Here is a 10,265-nt window from a genome sequence, read left to right on the forward strand (position 1 = left end):
TTCAGGGAATGATACTATCTTTACATAAAATACAACGTAGGGAATGGCAAATGGATGTTGGTGTCTTCTAAGAGTGTGTTTGGGATTCAATCTTGTTAAGAGAAGTCCAGAGATAAAAGTTGCTTATCTAGGCAAGATGCTTTGGCATTGCTAGCTAAAAGATAGCAAAGTAGCATAAATCAAGGCATGATCCCCATGAGAAAAAAAAAAGGAGAGTTTTGTTTGTTTTTTCCCCTACTGACGTTTCAGAACTGTGCTTCCAAAAAAAAGCTTCCATCACTGGATTAAAAGTCAAGGAAACTCCAGTTCTTACCTATGTGTTTTCATGTTTTATGTTCATAAGGATGTGAGGACTTGCTCTTCTGGATCAGGGCTTTAATCACTGAAGAGTTATGTCTCTGTAACAATTGCAAAATGCTTCACAAAAAAAACCCCAAACAACCAAACCTAGGGAAAAGACAGGATTCTACCATCTTCAGAAGGTTTCACACAGCAAAACAATTTTAAAATTATCCCTTGAGCAACAGTACAAATCTTCAGATTTACTTGAAACACCATGGCAGACACAGACACAAAGAGTTTTCCATTTGTTTGCTCTTTAATGAACTCCCCACACTCTGACCACTGTACACCTGATATTCTTGTCAACTACCCTTGACTCCTTTATATAGGTATTCCTAAATCATGGTTCCCAAGGAGCGCTTAGTACACAAGGAATTCAAGTGGAATTCCCACATCAGGGTTATGTACACAGGGGCCTGCTAGGTAATCAGAAGTCAAGGCTCTGGAGGGACGTGAGCAAGCACTGAGCAAACTACCACGTCTAAGACACACACACAAGTTACGCCGGGGTCCAGCTGCATATCCAGACCTGTCACCTCTCACAGTGGACTGTCAACACACCTGGAGGGTCCCTGTCACTGCCTGCCTCAGCATCATTCCTACAGCTCTTTCTCTTTCCATTAGACTAAGACATGTGATGTGTCTTGCTGCACTTCAGACAGAGGAACACTTGATACACACCTCACAGGATCAGAAAGGCAGGACAGAACTCCGGAGTTTTTAGGTCTAGGAACTGCAACTCCAGATGTGGGGGATAAACTATTTATTGTGAGCTGTCTTTTAACAGCTAATCCAGATAAACAAACAAAACCAGAGACCCTTCCTGCTTCTATTTTAGGATAAAAATCATTCAGCTACCATTATTGCTCTAGAGTATTTTACTGTTACACTTCCTAGTGAGAGAGAGCAAAAAACTGTCCAGAGAAAGACCATGTCTCAAACTCTGAAAGAAAATAACGTATTAGTGAATAAACTGTCAAAAAATCATTTATGTAAAAGCATGTTCTATTTACAAATAAGGTCAACTTGCTCTTTAGGACAAGTAAAACCACTACTGGAAAAAATATACATATAGAAACGCCTCATCTTTCAAATAGACATTTACTGATACTCTGCTTTGCGTAAACTACTAGAAACATTAAGACATTTGAAATTCAGAGTGTGTTCTGCATGCAGTTAGGATAGAAATTACATTACTGGACTCCAGTGTGTCTTTTCTTATCATTGTCAACAACACACCCTTAGGCTCTTCTAAAACCACCACAGCCTGGCTATTACCTTAGGATCTCAAAAGGAGGACATGGATCTTCATTAACAAGTTATCAGTTACTCTTCATTTTGCCATTAAAAAAGGACATCCCACTTGTCTTCTCAGCAGGAGAGTCTGGTCTTGTCAAACTTGGCGTCCTTTTCCCTGAGTTTCCCTTTAGTGTTTTGCTAGGCATGATGATTGTTGGCTTGGTACATTTACAAGTCCTTCCTCAGCACTCTTCCCATTATAAGGCAGAGTTCAGAAATTCAAGGAGTTCTGCACGATTCCGGTCTCTCTGTAGAGCAGAAAAGCAGAGGCAGTGGTTTAACAGACCTGTACTCAGTGGACTAAGGCTGCACAACCCTGTTTTCTGTGGGGCTTTCACATCTTGGCACACTGCACAACCAACACTACCACATTCAAACAGCTGGATATGACCAGCTACCAGTTAGGTGTGACTGCCTGGAGGAAGTGCAAGGCAACGGGTACTCAGGAGAGATGCTATAGGAGAAAAGCTGTCACTGTCACTATTTCATGATACAATTTCTAGGTGGCTCCCCATGGAGGTTTCATTGAGCTGTCATCATGTAGCTCATAGCCTGCTCAGGAGGGAACTCACAAGCAGAACAGATGCAATTCTCTGGTGTCTGAGGCAACTTTCACTGTACACACAGCAAGTCTTAAGCTTTGGGAAGTATCATTTTTTAGTATGCATAAGCAGCAGCTTGCAACACAACAGAAAGGGAACCATGAATTTAGGGTCTTTCTTTACGTAAGAGATGGCCCAAAGTCAAAACACCTGATTTCAGTGTTTAAAAAAAAAAAAAAAATCACTATTTATAAAACAATTATTGAGTCTTAAAATATTGTTTTAAGTTCAGCATGTTCATGACCATGGACACCAATCAAAAATGGACCTACATAAAATATTTATCATCAAATATTGTAACAAGCAGGTTACTCGGATAAGGCTAGCAAGCATTCAGCATAACTTAACACCAACTTCAGTGCCGCAGAAGGAAGAGAATGTATTTTTGATCAAATTTAACTTGGAATGCTCAGGTCTGCTTTGGTAGCTATAATAGAACAAACTGTTACAGCTGAATCAGAATCTGCCAAACTGGACACCTCAGCAAAGTAACATTTCTAACACATACTGACTACTACCAGAAGCCCTCTGCCAATCACTCTAAGGTGTGGAAACCACTGAAAAGAGCACAAAATGCTATTCATAATATCTATTTCCCTGGGTATCTCAGCAAAAACATTTGACTGCTTTGAGAGAATGCATAAGCATGTGGTCCTAATACTACTATCATCTTTTTTTAATTCCTCTCTAAATAATGGCTAGCCTCATATGCATTAGAAAAACACAGTGAAGCAGCAATTACCACAACTGATCACAAGAGACTGGAAGAAGATGAGAACAATCAAAACCAGTGCAAATTAAATCAACAGAGAAAGCCACGAATCAGCTAAACATTAGAGGCTGAAATTCTAAGAACCTGCACAAGCATCCTTTGGTTTATCTACTCGTAACACAAAACCTGCCAAAAGAATGAATCAAAATTTCTCAGATGGCATCATAGCCACATAAAAAAGCTACACTCAATTTACAATTCCTAACTGTAAGATCTACTCTTCTACAAAAGACTACTATTAGAAAAATATTAAGATACGGTATTTTCCCTTAGGGATATACAGATTATTTTAACTCTTACCTCTTTATCCTTTTTAGTCTTCTTTATTCTCATCTTAATTTTCTTTCCGGTTATCATACTGTAGTTTTCATTCTTCTTTTTGTTTTTGAAGAACTAAAATGAGATCACACATTAGAAAAACATAAGCTTTATTTGTAATGTTACAAATCTTAAATAAAAGTAGAGAAAATAATCTTTTATACTACCTAACTGTCCAAAAGAAGAGAGATAGGTTTCTATTTGCTGATGACAAAACTGGCGGCATTATAAACATTTTTATGACAGGACAGCTTAAGTGTTAGATGAGAAATGTAACAGGACTTCAGGCTCACACAAGCATACCTTGGAAAGCTGGACAGGTCCTGTTTTCTCTCTCTTTTTCTTCTTCTCTTTCTTTTTCTTCATTTTGTTCTCTTTTTTCCTTTTCTACAAGTATAAGACATACACTCTTATGCATATAGGCTCACAAGGGCAAAAAATGGAAATCCACAAGGAGCTCCCAACGCCCCTGCTAGTTAAGACAGCCACTACTGCTTGCCCTTGCCACCGCTGAACAGGTACTATCTGAAGTACACAGAAAGCAATGCAGCAGGGTTAGCAACCCTTGAGATCCTGAGAAACAGAAATGGTCTGATCCCTTATTCTCTCTCTTTTAATGTAACCCCAATATATAAAATCACTGAACAGAAGGTCCTAATAAAATGAAAAATTACAATAGCAGAATCTACTATTCTCTCACTGACTATAAATCATTTATTCTGACAAATTCTATAAAGTTATCAAGATTCGCCACTTCTCTTTTCTTCAGAGACCACTATAACCTCTTGCTGGACCAGCAACAATTGGCAAAAGGAACCGTTAAATTATTTCTCCTTTAGTATACAGTCAAGTATATGCCTACCTATCACTTCACTTACTGTAACACCAAAAGCATAATTCAGGTTTACATAGCCACAGACAAAAGCATTACATCTTACATGACTTTTAAGGTTAGCAAAATATGAAGAACTACTTTCTGTTTGTTAGCTACTTATTTCTCTTTGTCAATGTTTACTTACCTTTTTGTTGTGTTTTTCTTTTTTCTTTTTCTTTGACTTAGACTTAGGAGAATCTAAAATTAAAAAAAACCAAACAAACAAACAAAAAAATCAAACGCTGTGAGTTTAACATTCTGAAAAAGGCATTTGGTTTTACAGAGAAGGCATACAGAAATGTGAAACGTAAGAAGTAAATGCTTTAGTTCAGCTATATATATATTAACACTGCTTGAAACTAACCCTGAGAAAAGCAACACATTAACTTACTGTCACTTGCTGTTCTAACATGGAAACTGAAAATACCTGATTTACCCAGTGATTACTTACACCAATATATTACATTAATAGAGACAATACCTCTCTCTTCTTTCTGCAGCTGTGCTCACCAGATTGTAACTATGTTTTATAGCCAGCGATCCTGACTTTCAAAGGAGGCAACAAGAAGTACTGCTGGGGCTGACAAACCACTGAAAATATTATCACCATTCAATGCAAATGAAAAACTTTTCATACTTACTCAGCTCACCTTCCAACTTTAAGGTTTTTAGTAAACTTTGTAAAGCAGAAACTCACAAGTTCTTTAAGCCAGGCATAGATTTTAAAGATTACTCTGTGGCTGGTACATGAGGAAGTCAATTTTGAAGCACCAGCTTTGACTATGGGACAGTAAACCTAGAGAGACTGTGCAACAGCTTACTAGTCTTCTCACAGAGCGTCTTCAAGCTATCAGCTCTGCAGTTTCTGTACAGTAAATTACAAGCAAAAGGTAACAGTATAGAATATACCAGAGCACAGACGGACTCAAAAGTTAGAAAAGTCTAAGGTAAGGCCACCCAAGCAGTCTTCTTTTGGCCTCCTAATGACAAATGTAGCTCAAGCATGTCAGAAGAAATGATGAAAATGGTAATTCTTTCACCACGTTCAGTCTTTTGGTAACAACGGACTGGATGAAGTGCCCACAGGGGATGGCATACCTGGCCAGAGGGCTTTTACAAATGTTTGCCAACATCAGGAAAGGAGTGCGTTCAAGAACACTGGGTTTCCTTCCAGACTCTGAAAATCAGTGCACTATGGTGAACAGACACTTGCCCAGTTCTATCCCTTTAGCCCACATCTCTTACAGACCCAGTTTTTATCTCCCACCACCCCAGCCACAGTTCTCGTGACCACAAACCCTACAAGAACTTCTCTAGAATTCTGCACTGAACTGATGACTTCCTAGGCTAAGCCAGGCCATCTTTTCCTCCCTTTTTCCAACTCTTTCCGATTTGCTGCCCCTCACCATCCGGCCTCCTCACTAGCTCAATCTGTTTCCACACTTGGCCACCCCACCTCCCTAGTTCTAGCACTGACTTGCCTGCTTATCTCCTGTCTGAGGGGAACCCCCTTCCCAGCTCCACCTAACAAGCTGCATTCCCAGTTTCTGTATCCCGATGTCTCTTTCCACAGCGAAGTGTGTCCCTTTTGCATTCAAGTTAGCTTCTTTTTCCATATAACCTATGTTACCAGCACGGCTGGAGAAAGCAGGTGGGGCATAGAGCTCAAGAGAGCAGGATGCAGTTTCCCCCACTCTCCTCTCAGTTTTCCCAGCCCCTGCCCAGTGTCTAACAGCCAGAGTTACAGCTGCACTTGCTAAATAAGAAACACAGATAAAAAAATGCCAGAAGAAATCTCCCATTTTGCTATCCCAAGGAATGTTAACTCCACTCCTGCTAGACCTGACACGTGAGACTAGGGCAACCTTTGTCATCCAAGGTCTTTAACTGCAGGTTAGGCAAGCTATTCCACTGTTCTGCTGCCAGGACGTATTTTTACTAGATCTAATTCAAACCCCTCCTGTTGCAATTTAAGGTCATAATTCCTTGCTCTGAAAGTCACAGAATGATTTTTCACTCCATCTCTGTAGTGGCAACTACCTATGCTCAATTACCTCACATCTTTTCTTGTCTAGATGGAGTAAACAGAGTGGCCTGAACGTGCCCTTGTAGGACATTTTTGCTAGGTCTGCTCTCCCCTGTGAACAGGAAAACTTAGGGAATTTTTAGTTGTAAAGTTTTAACAAATCTCTGAGCATGCAGACTGACAACCTGAGCCTAATTCAGGATGATTTTTTTCCCTCAGATACATGTTTCTTGACAGCCCTCCAAAAGATGAAGCAAAGAGCTTGCCAAGCATGGTCACACAGTCAGTGTCTGACATGAGGTTTTAATTCTTTTTAGAAATTTTAGGGTGTATTACATGGGATAAAATTCATTCAAGAAGAAAGGAAGACCTCCCCCCATCAAATGTACAAATTCATAGGTTTGAATGTTTTCAGGATTTATTTAGGTCAGATACGTTGAATCAAGCCCCTGAAGTATGAGAAGTAGTAATATTTCCATACAAATGTAAATCTGCTTCAAGAGAAGGAGAACTAAGTCTTTGTTAAACTGTGGAATACACAATCACAAATAGGAGGTCCTGTACCAGGTTGTGAAGTTTCAGCTGTCCCTGATGTTAGACTTTTCGTCAGGAGAAGTTTACACTAGAGTTAACACTACAGTTCTTCCCAGTCATAGTAAAAAAGAATAAAACACGTTTCTCTGTTCAGCCTGATGCATTTTAGTAAAAAATGGCAATTTGGTCACTTTACCTGCAGCGATATCAAATATTTTGATACAAAATAGCAAAACAATGCAGTCCTGATATAATCAGCAATACATAGAATCATGGAATCATAGAATCATAGAATCACTTTGGTTGGAAAAGACCTTTGAGATCATTGAGTCCGACCTTTAACCTAACCCTGCCATCCCACCACTAAACCATGTCCCTAAGCACCTCATCTATCCTTCTTTTAAATACCTCCAGGAATGGGGACTTGACCACCTCCCTGGGCAGCCCATTCCAGAGCCTGACAACCCTTTCGGTGAAGAAGTTTTTCCTAATGTCTAGCCTAAACCTGCCCTGGCGCAGCTTCAAACCATTCCCCCTCGTCCCATCATCTGTTACCAGGGAGAAGAGCCCGACCCCCACCTCCCTACAGCCTCCTTTCAGGTAGTTGTAGAGGGCGATCAGGTCTCCCCTCAGCCTCCTCTTCTCCAGACTAAATAACCCCAGTTCCTTCAGCCGCTCCTCATATGACTTGTGTTCCAGACCCCTCACCAGCTTGGTTGTTCTCCTCTGGACATGCTCCAGCAACGCAACATCTTTCTTGTAGTGAAGGGCCCAAAACGGAACACAGTATTCAAGGTGCCGCCTCACCAGCACCAAGTACAGGGGCACGATCACTTCCCTACTCCTGCTGGTCACACTATTCCTGATACAGGCCAGGATGCCATTGGCCTTCTTAGGTCTCTCTGCAGAGCCCTCCTCCCCTCAAGCAGATCAACGCAACCACCCAGTTTGGTGTCATCTGCAAATTTACTGAGGGCACATTCAATCTCCTCATCCAGGTCATTGATAAAGATATTAAACAAGACTGGCCCTAGAACTGAACCCTGGGGGACACCGCTTGTGACCGGCTGCCAACTGGATTTAGCTCCGTTCACCACGACTCTCTGGGCTCGGCCATCCAGCCTGTTTTTAACCCAGTGAAGAGTACATCCATCTAGGCCATGAACTGCCAGCTTCTCCAGGAGAATGCTATGGGAGACTGTGTCGAAGGCTTTGCTGAAGTCCAGGTAGACAACATCCACAGCCTTTCCCTCATCTACCAGGCGGGTCACCTGGTCGTAGAAGGAAATCAGGTTGGTTAGGCAAGGCCTGCATTTCATGAACCCATGCTGACTGGGCCTGATCCCCTGATTGTCCTCCATGTGCCTGGTGAGCACACTCAAGATGAACCTCTCCATAATCTTCCCCGGTACTGAGGTCAGGCTGACAGGTCAGTAGTTCCCCAGATCCTCCTTCCGGCCCTTCTTGAAGACAGGCGTCACATTTGCCAACCTCCAGTCATCTGGGACCTCCCCTGTTATCCAGGACTGCTGATAAATGATAGAGAGTGACCTGGCAAGCTCCTCTGCCAGCTCCTTCAGCACTCATTCCCCTCAATGTCACAAGTTGTACCCATAGAAAAAATCTGCACTTAACTCCCAGGCAGTATCTACCCCAAGTCCTCTAAGTAAGCAGCAGCTTAGTACGGAAAGTCTTAATCCTGCAATGCTTGGATATGTGCTGCCATTAAACTTGGTCACTGCTATTAATAAACGTCACGTGAGTCCTCAAAGTTAAATGCTTGAAATGTTAAGACCAAAGTAAGACTAAATCAAAAACCCCAACTCTGGTCTAGATAGATGGGTGAAGAAGAAAAAGATACGTGTTTTGAAAGCATAACGAATATAGAGTTTTAGATATATACAGCATATTGTTACAAAGTAACATTTCTTTGAAGGGCCGTTTCTATTTTGAAGTTATTTAAATTAACACAGGAACACTGCACACTGTGTGTAAAGAGGTACCTTAACACAGCAATAGGAAAGGGTTACGAGAGAAACACTCTGAATGTGCAGTATTGGTATTCCACACTGTCGCTTTGTGGTGGCCTAGCCACATTTCAAATAAGCTTTAAACGTTGCCAGGAGTGCTATCAAAACTGGTAAAAACCACGTGTACGCATGGAGGTAGCTCACCTCTGCTACTTGAAGATGATGACCTTGACGATGAGCGTGATGAGGAGGAAGAAGTGGATGTAGTGCTAGAAGACGATGTGGATGAAACGGATGATGATCTGCTCCTACTGCGTTTTCGTTTCCTTTTTTCTTTTCCTTCGGATAACACAAGGTAACAGTGACAAGCATGCTAGTAACTATGGTCTACAAAAAACGACTCTTCGCAGAACTTAAATGCAATGAACCCCTGTTTTGAGGGGTCGGTTGTGGTTTTTTCCCTTCTTCCAGTGTCACAGAATCACAGAATGGAGAAGGGTTGGAAAGGACCTCGGGACATCATCTATTCCAACCCCCCTGCTAAAGCAGGCTCACCCAGAGCAGGTTGCACAGGACATCATCCAGGCGGGCTTTGAATATCTCCAGAGAAGGAGACTCCACAGCCCCCCTGGGCAGCCTGTTCCAGTGCTCTGTCACTCCCAAAGTAAAGAATTCCTTCCGCATATTCAGCTGAAACCTCTTATGCTTCAGTTTGTGCCCATTGCCCCTTGTCCTGTCGCGGGACACCACTGGGAAGAGCCTGGCTCCGTCCTCGTGACATCCACCCTTGAGCTATTTGTATGTGTTGATGAGGTCCCCTCTCAGTCTTCTCTTCTTCAGGGTAAACAAGCCCAACTCTCTCAGCCTTTCCTCATAGGGGAGATGCTCCAGTCCCCTCATCATCCTTGTTGCCCTCCTCTGGACTCTTTCTAGGAGTTCCTCATCTTCTTGAACCGGGGAGCCCACAGCTGGACACAGTGCTCCAGGTGGGGTTTCACCGGGGCAGAGTAGAGGGGGAGGATAACCTCCCTCGACCCATGGTCTATTACCATTAGCAAGTGACAATGCTCAGTATCGGGGTCAAACATGGTGAAGGACATGAAAGACAGCACATGTAACACCATGGCACAGAAGCAGACCAGCAATGCCTACCTCGGATTTTCAGCCCTTCTTGTGAAGTTGCACACAGCGTCCTACTTTTCTCATCCTTCCCGTTATCCATACCTAGTGAGAGACAAAAGTGCATTCAATGGCATCATCTCCAAAAGACTCTGGGAGGGAGGGGAAAAAAAAAAGAGCAGTGCAACGACAGAGGAAACCAGCGGGTGCAGTGCACTTTTGGGCTCTCATCCTCCGGCAACTCGGAGGCCAAGCCCCTGCTTTCGTGTCATCTCCCGCGAATGCGCCATTAACGCAGACGCGATTTTTCTCGCCACAGCAGCTACGCGTCAGGCCAGCAGCGGATTACGGGATCCCGCCTGGCGCGGCCGAGGAGGCGGCCCTGGGGGCTGCGCACGGCCTGCAGCCG

General features: G+C 42.7%; 2 long non-coding RNA genes across 2 annotated transcripts; both read right to left on the minus strand.

Annotated features, from left to right (window-relative positions):
- Positions 1-1,426: 1,426 nt before the first annotated feature.
- LOC104128721 lies at positions 1,427-3,722 on the minus strand. Its single transcript, XR_004842368.1, has 3 exons — positions 3,637-3,722; positions 3,316-3,408; positions 1,427-1,889 (listed from the first exon to the last, which is right to left on the minus strand). It is a non-coding gene; the product is annotated as an uncharacterized LOC104128721 (long non-coding RNA).
- Positions 3,723-4,365: 643 nt separating this feature from the next.
- On the minus strand, positions 4,366-10,259 carry LOC118452558. Its single transcript, XR_004842369.1, has 3 exons — positions 9,890-10,259; positions 8,942-9,076; positions 4,366-4,405 (listed from the first exon to the last, which is right to left on the minus strand). It is a non-coding gene; the product is annotated as an uncharacterized LOC118452558 (long non-coding RNA).
- Between the last annotated feature and the right edge of the window lie 6 nt (positions 10,260-10,265).

Source organism: Egretta garzetta, unplaced genomic scaffold (genome assembly GCF_000687185.1).
Source record: "Egretta garzetta isolate BGI_Z169 unplaced genomic scaffold, ASM68718v1 scaffold166, whole genome shotgun sequence".
NCBI classification, from domain to species: domain Eukaryota; kingdom Metazoa; phylum Chordata; class Aves; order Pelecaniformes; family Ardeidae; genus Egretta; species Egretta garzetta.